Raw genomic sequence first — 23,885 nt, 5'->3', positions numbered from 1 at the left:
ATGGAGAAGGCTTCCCCCCATCTCCTCCGAGCCTTCAGACAAGATCTGGCCTGGAACCATCCCAAATCTGAAAAAGACTTCTGGGGGCTTACACTGCACTGTCTCACTCAATCCTGACAGCAATCCTGCAACATAGGCATGGTTGCCACTGCCATATTACAGATAGGAGAAGGGAGGCAGCAAGGCGCAGAGAGATTGATCTACCCAAGGCCGCCAAGATAGTGAGTGTCAAGGTCCAGACTCCATCTTGGGTCCACCTGCCTCAAAGCCCCTGCTTGTAACCAGCACTCTGCCTTGCTTTCCCGGGTGCTGTGGGCATCCAGAGGGTGAGCCTCTTTCACACTACCAGAACAATTTTGTTACTTTTCTTTTTTTTTTTAATGGGTAAGTACTATGGGTATGTTTGTTTGTGAACTATAGATATATAGATACATATCTCACTTTACTGAGGTATGACTGACATACAAAAAGCTATACGTATTCAATGTATACAAAACCTGATGAGTTTAGGGATGAATTTATACCCGTGAAACCATCACCACCATCAAGGCCATAAATACAGACATCGCCTCTGGACGTTTCGTCCAGCCCCCTTTATTATTATTATGATTTGTGTTTGGGGATGTGGTAAGAATACTTAACATAAGATCTACCCTCTTAGCAAACTTTAGTGTACAGTATGGTATTGTTAGCTATAGATACTATTCTGTATTAGATCTCTAGAACTTATTTATCTTAGTTAACTGAAACTTTGTATTCTTTATCATCATTTTGTCACTTCTGTTTCCCCTCTGTCCCCATTGTGAGAAAGGGCCTAAAGCATTAACCAGAGTTCCCCTGGCCACAGTGAAATAACCCCATTTGTTCCTGAATAGGAGCTTTTGTATGAGTTTGGGTAACTTTCAAGAGTGAAAATTAACCAAAGTTAAGAATAGCCCAACTCCCTGGGGTGTCTCCAGGCATGGGCCTGGGTGAGATTCTCCTGTTCCTCTGCAGGCAGCTCGCTCTGGCAGCACATTAAGGAACTGGGCCTGCTCACTTCCCCAGAGATGGGGAGGAGAGGATAGTGGGGAAGGAAAGATGCTGGAAGGGAAAGAAACTTCAAGGTGGGGACCCTCTAGAGAAGGTTAACTATAAGAAGTCATGCAAACATACAACCCATCAGCAACTTGGGAACTTCATTCTGATATGAATAAAGTCATAAAATGCACACACCAAAGCCCATAAATATAACACATGGTACCACATTCTCATAATGGCAGCTGGACCTCCTGCGAAGTGGAGGAGGTCCCATGAATGAGGTGCACAGTGGGGTCTCCATCCTGGTGTGGTGACTGTGTACTGACCCAGCATCCAGCTAGTGCCTTCATAATGCTTATAGTCTTAAGGTCTGGCTGGATGACCTTGGGAAACTTCTCTGTGCCTCAGTTTCCTCATTTGGGAAATGACAGTAATAATAGTACCTGTCTCATAGGATTGTTCTGAAGGTTAAAGGAGGTAATGTGTAGGAATCTAGATCATTCTTGTTTACATCATAGGTTATGAAAATGAACCTCCAATTCCCAAATGTGAGCCTCATATGCCCAGAGTGGCAGGAAATTCAATTCCACCCCAGCCTTCATAATGCACCCTCTTCCTGATAGGCCCAACAATCTCCCAGGGTGCTAGGTTTTGTTCAAAGAGCCAGATGGAGCCAGAACTCAGGTGGGGTCCCCTGAGGCCAGCGCCCTCATCCTCCCCTTTTCCAGAGGATGAGTGAGGCAGCTCCCCACTTTCGCAGCTCTTTCAGGATAAGCCTACCCGGACCCAGGGCTGGATGATCCAAGCACAGGACACACACATAAACCCCTGCAATCTCTTAATAAGAGCATACGAGTAAACCAGATGTCATTTTCAAAACTAAAACGTGTTCTTTTTATTTGAAATGACCTCTAAGGAAGCACCATAGTCTGTCTGGTGCTTAAGGATTCCTGGGGATCTTGATCTAGCCTCGCAGACAGTCATTTGTCCCAAGGCACTCACAGAGCCAAGGTTTTGGGTCAGGAGAGGTTTCAGCCCCACATGCTGGGTCCAGCACATGTGGGGCTGAAAGGACTTCTGAGTCCTTAGCCCTGGAGGCAAAGGAGGTCTCCTCACCTCCCAGTCCTTCCCCCAGGATGCATTCCATTCCTTTCGCCTGTGAAGTGTTCAACACACTTTTTGGCACATACCAGGTGTATTAGTTTGCTGGGGCCCCATAACAAAGTACCACAAACTGGGTGGCTCAAAAGGGAAATTTATTGTCTAACAATAATATACATCTTTGTTTACTAAATAATTAGCTCTGTTACGTAAACCATAAAAATCACGATTCTCAGATCATTATATCAGAGGAACAAGAATGTTTCTGAATTCTTATAATCTGAATTTTGATTGAGGATCATTGAAGATCCACAATTAATCCATTGTTAATTAATAAAAGTGAACGGTTTTTAATGTGTTAAAAAAATAAAAAAGAAGTCCAAGGAGTTGGCAGGGCATGCTCCCTCCGAAACCTGTAGGGGAGGATCCTTCCTTGACTGTTCTAGCCTCTGGTTGTGGCCACCAATCCTTGGTGTTCCATGGCTTGCAGCTGCATCTCTGCCTTTTCTGTCACATGATGTTCTCCCTGTGTGTCTGTGTGAGTGTCCAAATTTCCCTCTTATTATAGGACAGCAGTCATATTGGAGTAAGGGCCCACCCTACTGACCTCATCTTAACTTGACTACATCTGCAAAGACCCTATTTCCAGATAAGGATGTATTCATAAGTACCGGGGGTTAGGACTTGAACATATGTTTGGGGGTGACACAATTCAATCCATAACACCAGTTATTCAGAAAATGCCAGCTATGATGATTGTTATCCAAGCATGCACAGCATGCACATGGTACCTGCAAGCATGCTAAAAATACCACTCTCAGCCATGCCTTGTGTCGAGCCTGTTGTATACAGGTGACCATCTAGCCGCCTGCCTTTAGTCTTGGGAGAGCTTAATTCCGAAAGGGTTGTTGAGGGACAAGGTGGCTTTGGGACTGGTAATGAGCTCCTCCTGGGTTTCATCATTGTTCTTCTAAATAAGTAATTCATCTTCTTCCTTGCTGTTTACATCCTTCACATATTTGTAGATGGTTATCCTGTCCCTTTAGTCATTACTTAGCACCACTCTACATATTTGCCATGGTGTTGAGTGTGTGCTCTCCTCATTGTCATGCTTAGTATTATTATTTCCTCCTGGCCCACTCCCTGGGTCCCTCAGCCACCATCACCACTGTGTGACTCTCCTTCAGGTCCCCAGACTTTCAAGTAACAAGTTCCTTGGCATGGAACATTAGAAGTCAGTAGTGGTGACAAGGGATGCTTGCAGGCCCTCTGGCCCCCTACTCCTCTGTCATTTTTGTCGGTTTCCCCAAAGCCACATCAAATAAATAGACAAGCTAAGTAAAAACAATGTGCTTACAGTGCAAATACTGTTTCCAGACAAATCTCCCTGTCCCTGGTTTCATCCGGATAATCTCAATTTCTTCAACTATAAAATAAGGATAAGAATTCCCGCTCTCAGCAACCTGGGATTACTGTGAAGACTACATGAGGAAGAGTGTGGAAAAGTGCTTTGTAAACCACAAAGCAGGGGGAGTGGCAGTACCAGCAATGCCTTCAACATACGATTAGATTTCTGCAGAAAGTTCCAGGGGTCAGCTGTTCTGAAAAGCTAGAAATTCTAAGTTAGAATTTACAAAATGAACTTGATAGAACTGAGATTCACCCTAAAATCTGTTTGTTGAAAGAATATAGAGATGCCCTACTTCAAAATCTACTATTAGATTTTTGTATTCCAAAAAAATGTGTGGAACTCAGAGCTGGATGGGCCCTTGGAGACATGTTACAGATGGCCCTGAGGAGGCTTTGGAAGGTTATGCTGCTATAAAAGATTTTTTTTTTTTAATCCACCTTGTCTTCCATTTCAGATCTCACTGAAGAGTTCTTCTGTACCCAGAAGACTTATTTTCAGTCTGAGAAGAATGATTTTCAATGGTTCTGTTGAACATGCAATTCTCATGCAAGTATTTCTATAATTACCCTGTTTCAGTTATAATACAGTTTCTGGAACAATAGGACTTTTATTGTATTGCCATATCTGTTATAATAGATGTTTTATTACAGAAAATTATGGTAGAGTCACTATTATGATTCTGAAGTTTTTATTTCAAATTGTTCATAGGATGGAAATTCTTTCTCCCAAGTAGTTTTTACTTTAATGGTGCTTTGAGCTTTTTGGGTTTTTTAAACTTTTTTGGGGATTTTGTTCAATGGCAGAATGTGTTCTTTTGCTCCAGTACATACTGTGGATGAAAAGTTACCCCTGGTGTTTGTTTGTTTGTTCTTAGCGTGTGGTGCACAGAAATTTTTTTTTTAAATGCCATCTAGATTGTTCTATATATATCTGCATACATTAGCCTGCTCAGGCTGCCGTAGCAAATACCACAGACTGAGTGGCTCAAACAACAGAAATTTATTTCTCACAGTCTGGAGGCTAGAAGTCCAAGAGCAAGGTGCTGGCAAAGATAGGTTTCATTCTGAGGCCTCTTTTCTTGGCTTGCAGGCAGCTGCCATCTTGTTGTGTGCTCATATGACCTCTTCTATGTACATTCAGGGAGAGAGAACAAGCTCTCTACTATCTCCTCTTATGAGGACACTAATCCTATCAGATCAGGGCCCCACCCTTATGACCTCATTTAACCTTAATTACCTCCTTACGGGCCCCATCTCCAAACACAGTCACATTGGAGGTTAGGACTTCAACACATGAATCTGGGGACACACAGTTCAGTCCACAGCACTGCATAACTTTTATTATTATTGCAGAAGAAATTCCCAGAGCCCTTGTATTAAATAAAGTTAATAAACTATATTTGAGAAGGAATAAATAATATTAGTGAGAATGACAACAGAGAAGTTGAGACTTCAAGCACAGAGTTGGTAATAGCCTATTTCAGATGGTGGCCCCACTGGGGGAGAAGAATGGGGGCTGAAGTTTTTCTTGATAAATTTACTGGCCTCAGACCCCCAGCTGGGGTCTGGAAGCATGTTTGTTGGCTCCAGCGTGATGGTTTTGGCCCATAGGAAGATTCCACCTCAGGTGCAAGGTGATTCTGAAATCTCAGACGTCAGGTCAAGCTCTAGACCCAGTGGACCTGTCCACATTGTAGGATTTAAGAACTATGAAAAGTCCCAAAATATCTGTGCACAGGTCCAGCACCATCAGGACCTGCCTCTGAGTTTAGCCATCATTTCCACGTGCCCCTGGTAGAGCACACTCCCCGGCTTAGAGTCCAGAACTATTGATGGAGGGACAAGTCCTGGGCCCTGGGGAAAACAGAGGCTCTCCAGTCATGGTCTTTAACTAGAAAGACCTTAATTCATCCATGCTCCTGGGTTTCTAGATGATTCTTTAGGCTCCCCAAGAAAGAGAGAGGAAGGGATTTGCCATGGTTATGGCATTAGTAACAGAATCATAACAAAGGTCTAAACCTCTTGGTTTCCCAGCCTCTGTTCTTCCCACAGCACACGCTCCAACAGGGAAGGGAGGAGACCCTGGAGGGTACTGGGGGTGGGGGTGCTGAGCATTGGGTGCTGAATGCCTTTGAAGCCTGGGAGGTGGGTAAACACACACACACACACACACACACACACACACACACACACACACACACACACACACACACACACACACAGAGTAAACGTGGAGAAAATCAGGGAGGAGACTGTTAGGGAATCTTCCAACGTAGAAAACAATCAGGTAGTTTGGAGCTCCCAGAAGAGAGGGACTTTGGAATTCAAAGCATTCTTTTGAGGCTCAGAGGCACTGGGAGATGGGGTTTCTGGGGTCTTACCTCCTCTCCTCCCCCCACTCCCATCCCACAGTGTGGCTGTCCACTGCAAAATGTCAACTGCCTTGTGGGAATAAAATCCTGACTTCAGGATGGAAACCGGTGAGGAAAGGGAACTGCTTTGCACACATTTGGCCCCTTTGCTGGGCCACATTTCTGTTAAGCAAGCAGAGACTTGTCCTGTGTTCCCATCAATGCTTATCCGCTTGTGGACCTCAGGTAAATGATGCTTCATTCACCTCAGTGTTCAGGCCCTGATAAGGCAGACTTTGGGGCGATGGTTTGGGGAGATAAACATATATTATCTCTGGCAGTTTCTGTAAGTTAGGATTTCAAGCATGCGGAGAGGGCACCCAGTAGTCGTTTCTACCAGGGATCCCCTCCCCTGCCCGAGGCTCAGGCAGGTGCCAGGTCCTAGGCCCTCGCCTCTCCTTGGTCGAAATCCCCGCCGTAGGATTGCCTTCCTCAGTTGCCATCACGCTTTGCTGTCGCGGCCCAAGGCGGGAGACAGCCACGTTGGCTGGGATCACAGGCCCACGCCTTGGTGAAGGCCCTGCCGGTGCCAGCAGCTAGTGGAGAGTGATCAGAGCGAGACAAGAGATTCCACCCAAGTAAGCTCCTCAAAGCATCTCCTGAGCCCTCAGAGATTACACCGCCCACACAATGCGCGCAAAGCGCCTTCCGATAATGCGGCAGACAGCGGGGCGCGGGGTCGCGGCAGGGATGCTCAGCGCGCGGGGATGATCGGCGCCCGCACTCGCGCGGGCCCAGGTCGGCGGCACGCCGGCTCACCCAGTGCCTTGCTCCTCCCCGAAAACAAAGGCCCGGGGCCAATCTTTGCGGGGCAGCGGGGGGAAGGGCCGTGCTGGCTCCGCTTGAGCAACAAACAGAGCAAGCAGACAAAGGGCATGGCCCGCGGGTGCGCGCGGTGGGGAAGCAGTGCAGCTCGGTTGGAATATCGTGTGTGGATTTGAGACCAATGGGAAGCGCTCCCAACAATGCCCGTTGTTTTCACCGGGCTGATTTTTGCTCAGTTTCATCAAGTAATTTGCATTCCATTTTAAATAAAACAAATGAATTATGGCCGAGTTTTTGTTTTATTTATATTAAATAATGGCTTCCTTTCCTTTATTATTGAGATAGTTCTTCCTGAGCAGGGTGCACAGTGGGCAAAGGGAAGCTCTCCCGCTGGCCAGATCCCAGCTTCCTGTCTGCTGAGCCGGATAGTAAACTCCCAGGACGCCCTTCGTTTGTTCTGGCTGTCCCGCGTAGCAGGGGGAATAAACTAGAACATCAGCCCTCTCCTTTCTTAAGCCTCCCTTTCTTGCGGTGGAAGCTCCAGAATCTCCATGTAGGAGGGGCTCAGAGGCAATGTGGTCAGAAAGAGCTGGACGGTTAAAGGGCTTCTCTTAAAGTGGTATTTGCAAACTAAGCACACTGTTTACTAGGGTTTATGTTGCAACTTTTAAAAAGGAGAATATTTTCTAAAATTCCTTTTCTAAAATTTTCATAAGACTGAGGAAGTGTCAATAGTTGGATTCAGGAGCAGCATAACATCACTGTATTTGTTATTATTGCTGCATAACAAATTACTTCAAAACGTAGTGGCTTAAGACAACAATAAACATCTAATATCTCTCACAAAATTCTGGAGTGCTTTATCTGGACAGTTCTAGCTTGCGGTCTCTCATGAGGGTGCAGTCATTTGAAGGCTTGATTGGGGCAGGAGAGTCCATTTCCAAGGCCTCAGTTCCTTGACACCTGGGCCTATCCACAGGGCAGCTTGAGCATTCTCATAACTAAGCAGTGGGCTTCCTTCAGAGCCAATGATCCAAGAAACAAAGCAGAAGCCACAATATCTTTAGGATCTAGCTTTGAAAGTTACACACCATCACTTTCTCAACATCCTATTGGTTAAGCAGTCCAGCATTTGTCAATATGGGAGGGGATTACACAAAGGTACACATACAAGCACTGGAGGATCATTGAGGACCATCTTAGAGACTGGTTACCACAAGTGATTATCACTGATATTGTTCGGCAGGGGTTTTTTGAGGGTCTGGAGGAGAATACTATATGCCTAAAGCCAACATTTCTTATTTGTCTTTCTTGTCAATGCAAACTTAAATGGTCCATCACCTTTGATGGTCTTCCATGTCAGCCCAGCCAGTTTATTGTGTTTATTGCACAGCCGGTTTATCTGTGCAATAAACATGGACTCAGGGTCCTCTCAGTGCTGGCCTCACCTCCAGATTGGGGAATAGAGCAGTAGTCAAGGGAGACAAGATCCCCCTCTTGGCTCCCTGACGTTCTGGAGAGAGGAGACATAAGGAGACAAACACATGGCAATTAGGGCTATAATGCTATAGGCAGTGCTGTCACCTGGGGGATTCAGGAAGGACACTAAGCCCTGAATGCCATGGTTGGCAGTCTGTATACCTTGGTCCTCCCCAAATTGGAAATCTCCAATGACGCAGGCATTGCATTAAGGTGGCTGCAAGCCAAACCTTTAGTAGAATAACAGCCTAGATAAAATGGACTTTTGATATCATCACAGCCCTCATGGACCACCCCTCATGTATACAACACTCTCCCTTCCAGAATGTGAGAGCCATAGGAGAGGAACTATGTTTTATTTACTCCTGGGTCTTTAGTGCCTAAAGAATGACTAGTATGTAATTGGTATTCACTAATGACTACTGTTAGTAATAATTATTTAATAGTTATCAGCCTGTTGGTTCCCCAAGTCTTTCAGTCTTAATGGAAGTTACCCATTAATAAATAAAAGTGACTCAAGCTCTCAATCCACGGACAGTAGAACAGCAGCACTGAATCCTAGAGACTGCTGATAGGTGTGGTGAAAACAAACTCCATTTCTCCTGAGCAGAAGTCCCTGGGGCCTGGCTCTTCCTGGCCCCTCTCCTAGCCTCCCTTCCCAGCTCCTGCGTCAGCAGCCCTCTTCCTGCTTAGCTTCCCTGGACTGAATGAACAGGGAATTCCAGAGCTTCCCACCAACTTCCCCAAAGCATCTCTAATGCAAGTTGCTCTGTGCTGCAGACTTTGACTTGCAGCCTCCAGAGAGAGTTACATGAAACAGCATGGTCCATCAAGTGGCCTGAGAGGGAATACTGAGTCATCCGGATTCTTTACAGTTACTGGGGCCCAGCCAGGCTCTCCTCAGCTTATTGGGTCTCTTACTATTCTCTTCCCAATGGACCAGCCTCAACTCATTTCCACACTCTTCCTAGACTCCCGTTCCCATAGCCAATGTCAGTAACATGCTCATCCAGGCCTCAGTAGTTAGGAGTCCAAAGCTCTGAACTAAGGCCTTACCTTTAGCATCGTCAAAATTTGAGGCTTCATACCCAGCATTCTTCTAGATGGAGGGAAGCCACGGGTATAAAGGTTTACTCTGTTCCCGTAATGAATTACACTCCCCCTTCTCTTTAGAAGGCACAAAATTTCTGGGTTTTTTAATAGCAGTTTTTCATTCTGGTTATACTTAGATATACATACATACCCACAAGACTGCTGATTACATTTTTTCGAGATCTTCTGGTGTACTGTCACTTTGCAAAACAATTTGTTGTCCATGCAGTGACTTTAGGGGCTTTCTAAGATTGTCTGTTCTCAAAGACTGTTTATCAGACAGGTGGCACAACTGAGTGAATCCCAGCCATTCTGTAGACAGGAGGACTGAGGAAGAAGTTCAGAGGGCATTCTGGAGTGATTTGCAACTCCTCAAACAGAAATATAACATCTTCTTTCATCCTCTGCAGAGTCTGGAGTGAAATTCACACCTTTTTATTTCTTCCCATCACTTAAAATCAAATTCTCGCCCTTAATACTTCCTTTCAGAACTGCACCCAAAATGATGATGTCTTCTCATGCATATGAATTACCCGAAGTGTATGAGAATCAACCCCACTGGAGTGTGCTAAAGCCTTAACTCAACTGCCTTGAAAGCTGCTAAGCCCTGATTAAGGCAAAGGTGTCTTTTTATTTTATAAGACATTTAGGATAGTTCACATCACCGTGTACAGATGCACTGAAATCGATTGTGGGGGGAACTATAAAGAGAGCATATGCTCCCTGTATCTGTTCCTGAGCCAGGTAGGATGCTGAATTCTGATGAGGGATTAAGGCAGACAGCGGCATCTGTCTCCTTGCAAACACCTGTTTGGACACTGGTCTGACACCCTTCCTCATGTTCATCCTGGGAAGGTGTTGCATTTTCACTTGAAACCTCATGATCTGGCATGGTGTCTTCTACAGACCACAGGGACACTCAGCAATTAATTGCCGGAGAAACAAAGCATAAAACATGACTTTTTTTTCTTTTTTGGCTGCGTTGGGTCTTCGTTGCGGTGCGGGGGCTTTCTCTAGTTGCGGTGAGCAGGGGCTACTCTTCGTTGTGGTGCGCGGGCTTCTCATTGCGGTGGCTTCTCTTGTTGCAGCAGAGCACGGGCTCTAGGCACACGGGCTTCAGCAGTTGTGGTTCGCGGGCTCTAGAGCGCAGGCTCAGTAGTTTTGGAGCCCGGGCTTAGTTGCTCCGCGGCACGTGGGATCTTCCCGGGCCAGGGATCAAACCCGTGTCTGCTGCATTGGCAGGAGGATTCTTAACCACTGTGCCCCCAGGGAAGCCTGAAATTTTATTTTAAACAAAGAGGTGGAACACATTTATTCTCCAAAGATTCAAACACCTGATGATCTCTCCTTAGAGAAAAACAATGAAAAGTAGCCTCTCCTGTAACAAATTTCCACTAACAGCTTTTGCCGAAGTCAAACTTCGGTGCTGAGCTCAGGACATGAATTGAAGATACCACTAGGGGGTGCTAGAGGTCAGGCAATCTAGGAACCATTGGCACTTGGGAGAGCTCAAACACAGCCGCTTTTAATCTAACAAACTAAGCATTTCACTTAGAACTGTACATTGAAAATGACCTATGTCTTCACTATTTATGCTATGATGAAATTTTTCTATATGTTCTCAATTTGATAAATTTGTGTACCCGGTGATCACATGGAATTTCAAGACTGGCTGAAAGTTACAGAACCCTGGTCTCTATGATAAACACCAAGTATTTTAAGTACTTTATGTTTTTATCCTTTTAAGCCTGACACAGACAGAAATCCCACTCATGGACTTCAGTTATTTTCCAGGGGAAGTCAGATTTGGAGACACTGTCTTTACCTGGGTCCTTCCCAAAAGCAGAACCTGAAAAAAAAAAAGACTTGGAGGAAGGTAGCTTATTTGAGAGGGGATCCCAGGAACAGGAATGAGGAACCAGAGGAAATGACAGGGAAGGGGGAGATGCATTATTAAGGCTAGTTGGTCACTGCTGTCGGCAACCAGGACTGGATCCTGTGGGGACATATAAAAGACCTCTCAGAAATCTCTGCCTGCCCCACATTGGTTGACAACTCCCAGGGAATGTTAATTTCCTGTACTTCCAGGCTGCACATGTGGGGTGCAGGCTGAATGGGGTCTTTCCGCCATTGCATGCCACAGCATTAAGGAAACCCCGGGGCCAAAAGCAAAAACACAATTGGGGCAAGGTGCAGTCAGGACCAGGTAACCTGAAGCTTGCCCAAGACCATCCACCACAGCCGTAGCTGGAGCAGAGTTGAAGCCATGAGGATGTGGAGCAGAGCACAAGATATGTCTAATACAGTCCATCCCTTGTACCAGTCAGATCCATTCATGCCCTGCATTAAATCCAATCTGTCACCAAGTCTTCAAGGCGAGGGCCAACCAAAATCTCTACTGTAAATGGATGGTCCCAGAGCTGTTACAGATAGTCATTATCTCCTTTCCATAGCAGACATCCTAGACTTCCCTCCCTCTTGGCCAGCCTTCAGCTTGTCTAAACTGTGTGCCTGGTGAGGTGACCACACCTCCACCACTGAGAGTTCTAAGTCCTCAGCTGATCTGTCTTGGGGCCCATGGCTGCTGTGATTGCCCATTTACCTTTATTGCAGGACACAGACTCACCGAGACACCCAGTGGATCCCCTGAGACCAGATGTACCCGGTCTGCGCTCCCTGTAGAGCAACAACTCTATCTCTTTATGATAAGCAGGATCACACTGTAATCACAGCCTTTATTTTTATTGTGGTAAAATATATACCGCAAAAAAATTTGCCATTTTAAAGTGTACAATTCAGGGGCATTAATTACATTTACAGTGTTGTGCAATCATCACTATTTCTAAAAGATTTTAATCACCCCAAACAGAAACTCTGTACCCATTAAGCAACAATTCCCCATTCCCCCTTCCCCACAATCCCTGGTAACTGCTAACCTATGTCCTGTCTCTATGAATTTGCCTATTCTAGATATTTCATATAAATATAATCAGAAAATATATGTCCTTTTGTGACTGGCTTATTTTACTCAGCGTAATGTTTGTGAGGTTCATCCATATTGTAGCAGGTATTAGAACTTCATTCCTTTTATGGCTGAATAGTCCACTGTGTGTCTGTACTACATTTTGTTTATCCATTCGTCTGTTGATGGATACTGGGTTTTTCCCACCTTTTGGCTATTGTGAATAATTCTGCAAAGAACATTGGCATACGAGTATCTGTTTGAGTCCCTGCTTTCAATCCTTTGGGGTATATACCTGGGAATGGAACTGCTGGATTGTAATTCTATTTTTAACTTTCTGAGGAGCCACTGTACTTCGTTTCCAATAGCAGTTCCACAGTTGTGCATCACCACCAACAGTGCACAAGGGTTCCAGTGTCTCCATATCCTTGCCAACACTTGTTCTTCTTTTTTTTTTTAATGGTAGCCATTCTAACAAGTGAGAAGTGGTATCTCATTATGGTTTGATTTGCATTTCCCTCATGATTAGTGATGTTGAGCATCTTTTCATGTGCTTTGGACATTTGTTTATCTTATTCGAAGACATGTCCATTCAAGTCCTTTGCCTATTTTTCAGTTGAATTGTTTGTCTTTGTTGTTGATTTGTAAGAGTTCTTATATATTCTGGATATTAAACTCTTATTAACTGTATGAGTTGCAAATTTTTTCTTCCTTCCATAGGTTATATTTTTAAGTTCTTGATAATGTCCTTTAATGCTCAAATTTTAAAATTTTGATGAAGTCCAGTTTATCTTTTCCTTTGTTGCTCATGCTTTTGGCATTATATCTAAGAATTCACTGCCAAATCCAAGGTCATAAAGATTTACCCTTACGTTTTCTTCTAAGAGTTTTATGGTTTTAACCCTTATGTTCAAGCCATTGATCCATTTTGAGTCAAATTTTGTATATTGTGCAAGGTACAGGATCTGTCCTCACTCTTTTGCATGTGGAAATCCAGTTGTCTGAATCACTCCTATTTTTCCCCGGCTCTGACTCACTTACATGAGAAGCTCAAGGTGACCAGGCAGTAGTTATGTTTTTAAGTTCAGTGGAATTTGTGATGTCCCCTAGTGGAAGAGTCCACCTTCCTTCCACTCCTCCACTCCCATCGAGAACCAAAACTGCTCATTTGCCAGGGCCCAAACCAGGGTGGGGACATGAAGCACACATTTCTCCAGTGGGTCACTGGGAGCGATGGGGAGGGGAACCAATCTAACTCCCATCCCTTGGTTCCCAGACCTATATGTTTCAGGTGTTGGAAACATAGGACCAATGTGTGGTAGAGCATACATGCTACAGTCTAGAGGATAGCACCCCAACTATACAGGGTACTGTCCCTAAGGTTTCACCTTCACACAGCCCTGAAATAGGTCATTCTGATGTTCTATTAGGCCAGCTGCTTCTCGATGAAACTTGTCATGAACCCATTGTCTACTTCCTTTGCTGTGAAACAAAACAGATCCCTTGGCTTGAGGCAATGTTGCTTGAATCCCATGCCAATAAACCAGGCGTGTGTAAGTCCTTGGGTGGTTATGCTGGTGGATGCACTATGGTAGGGAAGGAAATCCTTATCTAGAGTAGGTGGTGAGAACTAATCACTGTCTCCTCTATGGTAGAGGGATCTGATGTCATTAACTTCTCACCAGTGGCTGCCTGGTCTCCTTAAGAAATGGTGTCATATTGAGGACTCAATATTGGTCTATGTTGATGGCAGGTAAGGCATTCAGCAGTGGCAGTAGCCAGATCATCCTTAATAAGAGAGAATTCATGACGTTAGGCCCATGCATAGCCCGATCTTTGCCACCATGGCCACACCATTCATGGAACTATTTATTGCCCAAGCATAAGGTTGCTGATGCTGAATCCATAGGACGCATTATCTTGTCTACCTAGTTGCTGAATGCCTCCTCTGCAGAAGATGCTTTCTAGGGGGCCTTTGCATAAGTCCAAAGACTGGTGCACTCGTGCCCATTTCCACAGATCAGTATCACTGATTTTCCTTTTGCCTCAGGCTCCAGTGTGGCTCAGCAGAGCGCTGTTACTGATCCTGTCTTTACTTAAAACTTTGATATTTTGCTCATCATGGATTTTTTTGCATTATTTTTGACTTTTTAAATATTATATTAACATATTATTTATCTTGACTACTGATGAATTTTTCACCCAAGATGAGTGCCACCCTTGTTCCAGCCCTGAGGGCAGCAGTTACTCTTAGTTCCGCTGGGCATGGGGACACCTCTCCCGCTCCCCTGTCATATGCCCTTAAGGCCATATTTTAGTCCTTTCAGGCTGCTGAACTGAACTGCGTGGCTTATAAACAACAAACATTTATTTCTCATGGTTCTGGAGGTTGGGGCGTCCAGGATCATGACACCAGTGGATTCAGTGTCTGGTGACAGCCCTCTTCAGGGTTGCAGACTGCCAACTTCTCCCTGTGTTGTCACATGGTGGAAAGGGCTGGGAGGGGTGTCTCTTTTATAAAAAGAGCACTAATCCCGTGGTAGAGGGCTCCACCCTCATGATTTAATCACCTGCCTAAGGCCCCACCTGCAAATTACCATCACCTTTAGGGGGTAGGATTTCAATGTATGAATTTGGGGGGAACACAAACATTCAGATCATAGCAGGCCACAGCGTGAGCTGAGGGGGAAGTGTCACTGCATCAGAGATAAATGATTATGGGGGGTCTAGGCCCCCTGTTCATGTAACTTGTATGTATGTTCCCCTTGGACTTCCTTGGGCCTGATCCCAAATGCATCATCTTGCATGATGGATTGCAGTTGTGCCTTCTCGGTCTGTGACTCGATGGGCCTGACAATGCCCAGCTCACTATGGTCAGTTCCAATATCAGTCACTACTCTCCTAGGGGTAGGCACTAAGTCTCTACCAGGACCCAGTCGCACGCACACCACAAGCAGGTTTTCAAGCTGTGAGTAGTTCTCTGCAGTAGAAGGAATGGCCTTACTCCAGAATGCTAAAGGTCTACACTGTGACTCTCCTCATGGGGCCTGCCAGAGCCGCGATGAGGCATCCTTATCCATCGTAGTGGGTACGGAGTCTGTTGCCATCAGTTCTGCCAGATGGTAAACCTGAGTGGAAAAGCAGATTGTTATTGAGCCTTCTCTGGCTCTGGGCTCCCTCAGAACTCTGATAAGTGGGTTGGAGAAATATTACCAAGTGGGCAGCTCCTAAAGTCCCAGGAGGTGGGTGCACCTAGCACTGTGTTTCTTTCTTGGTAGTAGATGACTCGACATTTCTGCTACGTGTGCTTTACCTTAGAAGGTATGTCTGGCCCGTCCCAGACCAGTGGGACCTCTGAAAACCTTGCCAATGTGGCAGCGCCCTGAATACTTCTAAGTTTACCTCCTACCGTTGGCATGTAAGTCACTTCTCACTGGGACATCAGTGTTTGCTGCTCTGCTTGACAGGTCGTCTTGGCAGAATGTCATAATGGGGTACCCCTGTGCTGTTCAGGCTACATTGTGATGGAGAACCCTGAGGTATTATTTTACTCATATTTTGATTCTTAGTTTAAAAAGTCATTTTAAGGACAGTGTCTATGTAGGAATCCTTTCTGGCCACCACCCCCGCCACACACACACACAAACACAGAGTCCCTGGCACATGGCAAGGGGTCAGTAAATGTTGGTTGGATGGATAGATGAATATAGGAATGGATTTTTTTCCATCTCCTTGGAACTTCTCCCAAAACACCAGTCAAGTTGCCCATGTAAAGTAGGTTCCCACAGGGTAAATACAGCGACTTATGGTGAAATTTGAATAAGATCCATAGATTGGATTACAGTACCAAATCAGTGGTTATTTCCTGATTTTGATAATTGAACTGTGGTTGTATAAAATAATGTCCTTGTTTTTAGGAAATACACACAGAAATTTTTAAGAAGAAAGGGAATTATATCTGCAACTTATTCTCAAGTGTTTCAGGAAGGAAATTATCTATCAAGAGAGAATGATAAAACAAATGCGGTAGTACGAAAACATTTGGAGAATCTGAGTGAAGGATATATAGGAATTCTTTGTTTTATCTTTTCAACTTTTGTGTAAGTTTGAGATAATTTCAAAATAAAAGTTAGTAATGAATGCATTAATAATTTTAATTAGCAAATCATTTATAAATTAGTTTCATTATAGTAAAAAGCAAAAAACAAACAACATATCCTTGAGAAGAATATGTTCTCTTTTGGATATGGATATCTCTTGGACATCCATATCCATAAGTTGGATATGGATATCTCTTGGATATAGATAGATATCTCTTCCATATAGCGGATATGGAACATCTTTGTTCGCTGGGAACTAGAAGTGGACAAAAAGCCCAAAAAGAGTCCACTTAAAATAAATACAAAACATGATTTGGTTATTATCTTCAAAATTGAACCTATCAACTATTGAAAATAAGTTTATTTTCAATATTTTACTTAAACTAAGATCTAGATTATACCTCCACTATGCTCTCTAAATTTTAGGGCAAAGAATGAATCAACTATTTTTATTTATAACTTTTATGTTTTATCTTATTATATATTTATTTTATTACATTTTATTTACAACTTTTATATTTATAACTGTTTTACTTTTAGGGGTAGAATGCTTTTCTGGCAAAAGTATATGATGACATGATACCGCATCCTTTACTTTTGACTTCCACAGGACAATCGCAAAAAGATCATTTTTCTAAAAATATGTGAGGCTTCGACTATTTGACATTCAAATAATTCTCTTTTGAATTCCTATCACATCAACGTCCTTGTCGATTTTCTTTCTTTTGGTACTTATCTGGTCTAACTTAGTCATATGCTCAAAGGCTTTCGTATGATTCCAGAAACTCTCCACCATCATTTTCATGAACTTCATGAAATCCTTCATCATTGTCAAGATTTTCAACCTTCCCTCATAAATTATTTGCATTCCATGTTCATTTTATTGGTGTACATTTAGACCAAGATGCTGGCATGTGGCCGGGAGAGGCTCTGGTGTTAAGAAAAAAAAGTTGTTTTGGTGGTGGGGGTGTGTGTGTGTGTGCTGTTCCCTTGTGTAGCTGCAGACCTCTCTGGTCAGGAGGGCTCCTCTCTCTAAGCAGATTGAGCCTCAGGGATGTGGAACAGTGGAGGAGACTTTTCTCCTGAGGAGTTGGTAGGAAGTTTAGCATTCACCCAGTTTCCTTGTAATTCTAACTGGAATCAGGGACCCTTAGGTCTGATGGCCTCTGTTTTCTGCTGGAGCGTGATAGGAGAGAGAAGCGGAGACTTTCATAAAATGCAAGTGGCTTCTCTCATCTAACGGTTCAAATTATGTAGTCAAAATCCTCCTACTTGGTTCCTGGGAGTTCCTCAATTCTTAACACTCAAAACAAGGAGTGTTAAATGAAGGTTGGGGCTTTTTAAAAAGTGGTTTTTAAAAGGGGGGCAGGGGAGGGATGACTAGGCAGAGCACAGAGGATTTTGAGGACAGTGAAAATACTCTGTATGATACTCTAATGGTAGATACATGTCACTATACATTTATCAAAACCCATAGAATGTACAACAGCAAGAGTGAACCCTAACGTAAACTATGGACTTTGGGTGATAAGGATGTCAGTGTAGGTTCATCAGTTGTAACGAATGGGCCACGCTGGCCTCAGTGCTGCTGATGAGGAGGCTATGCACATGCAGGGGCAGGGGGTAAAGGAGACAGCTCTACCGTCAATCAATTTTGTTGTGAGCCTAAAACTGCTCTAAAAGAATTGTCTATAAAAATGGAAGAATTTTTTAAAAGTTATGTCAGTACTTGAAATTGGAGATGATCAAGAGAGCCACCACTTACTGTGTGTTGCCAGCTCTGGGCTGGCAGCTTTGTGTCTGTGATTACTTCTCTATGGCATCTCATCTCATGAATGTACAAAGTAAAATTATTTTACCAAGTACTGCCTTCAGCCATTTGATGTTGAGTTTCTCCTTTCAATCCCTTGGGGCGTCTCTATAGTGGACAATATATCAACATCACCTTGGCCCCTTCTATACCTAAAGCCTCCCTCTGAGGGGCAATCTGGGATCCCTTCTGCCCCACAAGGGCTGTCTTCTACCTACGCATGCATCGCACGCCCCCCTGACCCTCCTCGTCCTCCATGTCCCTTTCCCTGGTGTCTGAGGACCTGCTGAGGTCCCCATTCTCAGAGGGCTTCAGGGAACTAAGGTGGGCGTGTGCCCACATCTTTCTTTGCAGACTTGCTCCACTTCTCAGGACACTCCAGCGTCTTCCACCTTTAGAGAAAGATTGTACTCCATCTCTGGGTCCACAGAAGCTCCTGGCTCCCAGGAACACATCTTCAGCTCGCTTCCTCTGCTGGGCCTGCAGGTCCTGAATTCAGCAAACACCTCGGTGGGAATGAGGTGCCAGCCCCCTTTTCCTGCCGGCACCCTGATCTCCCCTTCCTCCCTTCCTTCCTTCCTTTCTTTCTTTCTTCTTTCTTTCTTTCTTTCTTTCTTTCTTTCTTTCTTTCTTTCTTTCTTTCTTTCTTCCTTCTTTCTTTCTTCCTTTCTTTCTTCCTTCTTTCTTTCTTCCTTTCTTTCTTCTTTCTTTCTTCTTTCTTTCTTTCTTTCTTTCTTTCTTTCTTCTTTCTTCCTTTCTTCTTTCTTCCTTCCTTCCTTCCTTTCTTTCTTTCTTCCTTTCTTTCTTCCTTCCTTTCTTTCTTTCTTCCTTTCTTCTTTCTTTCTTTCTTCCTTCTTTCTTTCTTCCTTCTTTCTTTCTTCCTTTCTTTCTTTCTTCTTTCTTTCTTCCTTTCTTTCTTCCTTCCATTCTTCTTTCTTTCTTCCTTCTTTCTTTCTTCTTTCTTTCTTTCTTTCTTTCTTCCTTTCTTTCTTTCTTCCTTCTTTCTTTCTTCTTCCTTTCTTTCTTTCTTCTTTCTTTCTTCCTTCTTTCTTCCTTCCATTCTTCTTTCTTTCTTCCTTCTTTCTTTCTTTCTTTCTTTCTTTCTTCTTTCTTCCTTTCTTCTTTCTTCCTTTCTTTCTTTCTTTCTTTCTTTCTTTCTCTCTTCCTTTCTTTCTTTCTTCCTTCTTTCTTTCTTCTTTCTTCCTTTCTTCTTTCTTCCTTCCTTTCATTCTTTCTTCTTTTTCTTTCTTTCTTTCTTCTTCCTTTCTTCCTTTCTTCTTTCTTTCTTTCTTCTTTCTTTCTTTCTTTCTTTCTTTCTTTCTTTCTTTCTTTCTTTCTTTCTTTCTTCCTTTCTTTCTTCCTTTCTTCTTTCTTTCTTTCTTCCTTCTTTCTTTCTTCCTTTCTTTCTTCCTTCTTTCTTTCTTCCTTTCTTTCTTTCTTCTTTCTTTCTTCCTTTCTTTCTTTCTTTCTTTCTTTCTTCCTTTCTTTCTTCCTTTCTTTCTTTCTTCCTTTCTTTCTTCCTTTCTTCTTTCTTTCTTTCTTCCTTCTTTCTTTCTTCCTTTCTTTCTTCCTTCTTTCTTTCTTCCTTTCTTTCTTTCTTCTTTCTTTCTTCCTTTCTTTCTTTCTTCTTCCTTTCTTCTTTCTTTCTTTCTTTCTTCCTTCTTTCTTTCTTTCTTCTTTCTTCCTTTCTTCTTTCTTCCTTCCTTCCTTCCTTTCTTTCTTTCTTTCTTCCTTTCTTTTTTCCTTCCTTTCTTTCTTTCTTCCTTTCTTTCTTCCTTTCTTCTTTCTTTCTTTCTTCCTTCTTTCTTTCTTCCTTTCTTTCTTTCTTCTTTCTTTCTTCCTTTCTTTCTTCTTTCTTTCTTCTTTCTTTCTTTCTTTCTTTCTTTCTTTCTTCTTTCTTCCTTTCTTCTTTCTTCCTTCCTTCCTTCCTTTCTTTCTTTCTTCCTTTCTTTCTTCCTTCCTTTCTTTCTTTCTTCCTTTCTTCTTTCTTTCTTTCTTCCTTCTTTCTTTCTTCCTTCTTTCTTTCTTCCTTTCTTTCTTTCTTCTTTCTTTCTTCCTTTCTTTCTTCCTTCCATTCTTCTTTCTTTCTTCCTTCTTTCTTTCTTCTTTCTTTCTTTCTTTCTTTCTTCCTTTCTTTCTTTCTTCCTTCTTTCTTTCTTCTTCCTTTCTTTCTTTCTTCCTTCTTTCTTTCTTTCTTCTTTCTTCCTTTCTTCTTTCTTCCTTCCTTCCTTCCTTTCTTTCTTTCTTTCTTCCTTTCTTTTTTCCTTCCTTTCTTTCTTTCTTCCTTTCTTTCTTCCTTTCTTCTTTCTTTCTTTCTTCCTTCTTTCTTTCTTCCTTTCTTTCTTTCTTCTTTCTTTCTTTCTTTCTTTCTTCCTTCTTTCTTTCTTTCTTTCTTTCTTTCTTTCTTCCTTCTTTCTTTCTTTCTTTCTTCTTTCTTCCTTTCTTCTTTCTTCCTTTCTTTCTTTCTTTCTTTCTTTCTTTCTTTCTTTCTCTCTTCCTTTCTTTCTTTCTTCCTTCTTTCTTTCTTCTTTCTTCCTTTCTTCTTTCTTCCTTCCTTTCGTTCTTTCTTCTTTTTCTTTCTTTCTTTCTTCTTCCTTCCTTCCTTCCTTTCTTTCTTTCTTTCTTCCTTTCTTTTTTCCTTCCTTTCTTTCTTTCTTCCTTTCTTTCTTCCTTTCTTCCTTCTTTCTTTCTTCCTTCTTTCTTTCTTCTTTCTTTCTTCCTTTCTTTCTTCCTTCCTTTCTTCTTTCTTTCTTTCTTTCTTTCTTCCTTCTTTCTTTCTTCTTTCTTCCTTTCTTCTTTCTTCCTTTCTTTCTTTCTTTCTTTCTTTCTCTCTTCCTTTCTTTCTTTCTTCCTTCTTTCTTTCTTCTTTCTTCCTTTCTTCTTTCTTCCTTCCTTTCGTTCTTTCTTCTTTTTCTTTCTTTCTTCTTCCTTTCTTCCTTTCTTCTTTCTTTCTTTCTTTCTTCTTTCTTCCTTTCTTCTTTCTTCCTTTCTTTCTTTCTCTCTTCCTTTCTTTCTTCCTTCCTTCCTTCCTTCCTTCCTTCCTTCCTTCTTTCTTTCTTTGCCATGTGAAGACACAGCAAGTAGGTGGCATCTGCAAGTCAGGAAGAGAGTCCTCGCCAGAATCCTGCTGCGGCACACGCTGATGAACCCTGCTGGCACCCTGATCTCAGACTTCCAGCCTCCAGAAACTGTGAGAAATACACTTCTATTGTTTAAGCTGCCTGGCCTGTGGTATGTTGTGGGAGCCTGAGCTGACAGAGACAGGAGACTGGCTAGGGGTCTGGTCGAGTGAGAGATGAGGGAGGCTTAGGGCACAGTGGCCGCAGGGTGGGGAGGAGAGCCGACACGGCACAAGACACATGCTATAGGGTGCACCCACCCGGTGATGGTTTGGACGAGGGGCTGGGAGGAAAGGGGCATCAGGAGTGACTCCTGGGTCTGGGCTGGAGCCGTAGGGGAGGTGGACGTGCCGTGTTCTGGGGAGGACAGCAGGGGCTGTGGGATCTGTCGTGTAGGGTTTGGCTCTAGAGCAAGGAGGGACCTGAGGGGTGGGGGGCCGTTGGGAGGGCGGGGAGTCACTGAGGCTGGCACGCAGAGGATCTCCAGGAGAAGGCAGCAGTCAATCACCATGGTAAGGCCTTACCTCTCAGCCTGTTTTTTCAGTGCATTCACCCCCCTACCTTCCCCCCGACCCACGTTGCTGCTCAAGCAGCCTAAGCTCTGGGCCAAGGGACCCTCTTGGCTGTCCCCATCTGTGAGGAGGGTTCCCTAGTTTCGAACCATCACTCCCGACTCCACAGATCCATGCTGCCTCCTTGAGGCTTTCCTCAGTGTCCCCAGTTCTTTACTCTGCACTCCCCAGCCCCTCCGTGCCCCTCTTCTGTCTGGCACAAGAGTTGAGCGTGTTCTTGTCTGTGTCCCCAGGCCATGAGCTTCTCACAAACAAGGGTCCGTGCTCTGAACAGAGGGTTTTGCTTCTGAGCAAAGGGTCAGGCACCTGGTAAACGAGCGAGGAAAGTTTGCTGAATGACTATGTGAGTGCATGCCATCAGCACACGTGATTGGCAGCCTGGGCTAAGTCACCCGAAACATCACTTGCCAGTCAGAACAGCCCCACGGTGCAATGCTTTCTGCCCTTCTGTAGTGAGCAGCCCATCCCTGGAGGTGTCCAAGCAGAGGATGCATGGACACTGTCCAGGGCTGGGAAAGGAGTGAGGAGATTCCTGCAATGGGGGGAGGTCAGACTGCACAGGCCTCCCCGCTCTGGGGACCTCCCAGCGTAAGAACAAAGCAAGAATAATGATCATGGAAAGCTGAAGGATTCACTGACATAATTCCAGAGTTTGGCACTTAGCTTAATCTGAAAATATTTGCCAACTATTATGGATAACAATACTTGCAGCTTAAAATGCTTAACCTCCACACTCCAGAGTGTGAAGATGAGCCTCTACCCAGACAAAGATGTGCGCGCTGCCATCAGCGCAGATTGATGTGGGGAACCTGCGGGCCTGATTGGTGGTGTCTCAGTCACACTGCCTCCCCCGGGGCCACGTTGATAACCTGGCTGACGAAGACAGTAGGATGCAGGTAGGGGAAGGTTCATAGGCCAGAGGGCTTGGTGGGCCCGGGTGTGGGGTGATTTCTAGCCCCCCAACTCCTCCTCATGCCCACACGCATCCTTTTCTCTGTCCTGAGGTCTCTGGACTGTTTTCCCTTGGGCACCTATAGGGTTCAGGACATCCTCACAGCCATGTCCAGGGTCTGGCAAGGCTCTGTGTGTGTGAGATCATGGCTGCTGCCTAAAATGGGCGGCCGAGGTCACCGAAGTTCTTGGGTACAATCACTCCGCACATCTGTGGAAGTTGGGGGAGGTCTCTCCCCTCTGGGGAATGGCTGAAGGACCACGGAGCTCTGTGTCTACAGGACACGTCTGCACAGGGCATGGGACAAGGGGAGGTACATGTCCACCTGGGGCTTTTGGCAGCAAGTGGCAGAACGTGAAACTCGAGCCGGCTCGAGCGTGGAAGGAAGCTCGCTGCCCGTCGCAGCTGAAGCCCAAGGCTGGGCTGCCTGAGGGCCTCGTGCCTTCTGCTGGGCACCCTCCTCCCTGTGCCACAGCCCCACTCTGCCGCCAACACCCAGGACGGCCAAGGCCAGAGCCCCTTCCTGTGGCTTCAGCTCAAATCCTGGGGTCCTCCCTCTCATGGGCCCAGTTTGTGGCACCTCAAAACCTTCACTGTGGCCTGGGACGGGGTGTGGAATATGACAACTGATCCCCAGGGCATGGTTTGGGAGTGGAAAGAGGGCTTCCTTCCCCAGGAAAGCTGGGGAGCTCTCACCAGAAAGAGAGGAACAGAGGCTGGGCAGGAACTGTGTTCAGTTAGGGGAGGAGAAGAAAGAGAAGGAAGAGAAGGCTGGCTGCTTCGGCCGGTTCAACCAGCTGGGAGACCAGGGCTGGCCGACCTGTCAGAGGATGGACGCAGGCGGCCACGTGGAGAAAGACATGGAGCAAGAGAGACCTGAGCACTCAGAGACCAGAGGACTAGAGAAGTAAGGCAACCACGATGAAAACAAGTCTTAAAAACTACCCTCCACTCAAACCTTATCCTTCAGTTAACTAGATTTTTTTCAGGGAGGAATTATCAGCGTAATTTGGGAAAGCATCTCTTGGGGGGAGGACCGGGGAGGGAAGTCATCTGTGTAGCTGTCCAGGTCCCATGGCCTGGAGCCCTGGT

Source organism: Lagenorhynchus albirostris, chromosome 19 (genome assembly GCF_949774975.1).
Source record: "Lagenorhynchus albirostris chromosome 19, mLagAlb1.1, whole genome shotgun sequence".
NCBI classification, from domain to species: Eukaryota; Metazoa; Chordata; class Mammalia; order Artiodactyla; family Delphinidae; genus Lagenorhynchus; species Lagenorhynchus albirostris.
The sequence above is the reverse complement of the archived record's forward strand: the minus strand, read 5'-3'. Positions refer to the sequence as shown.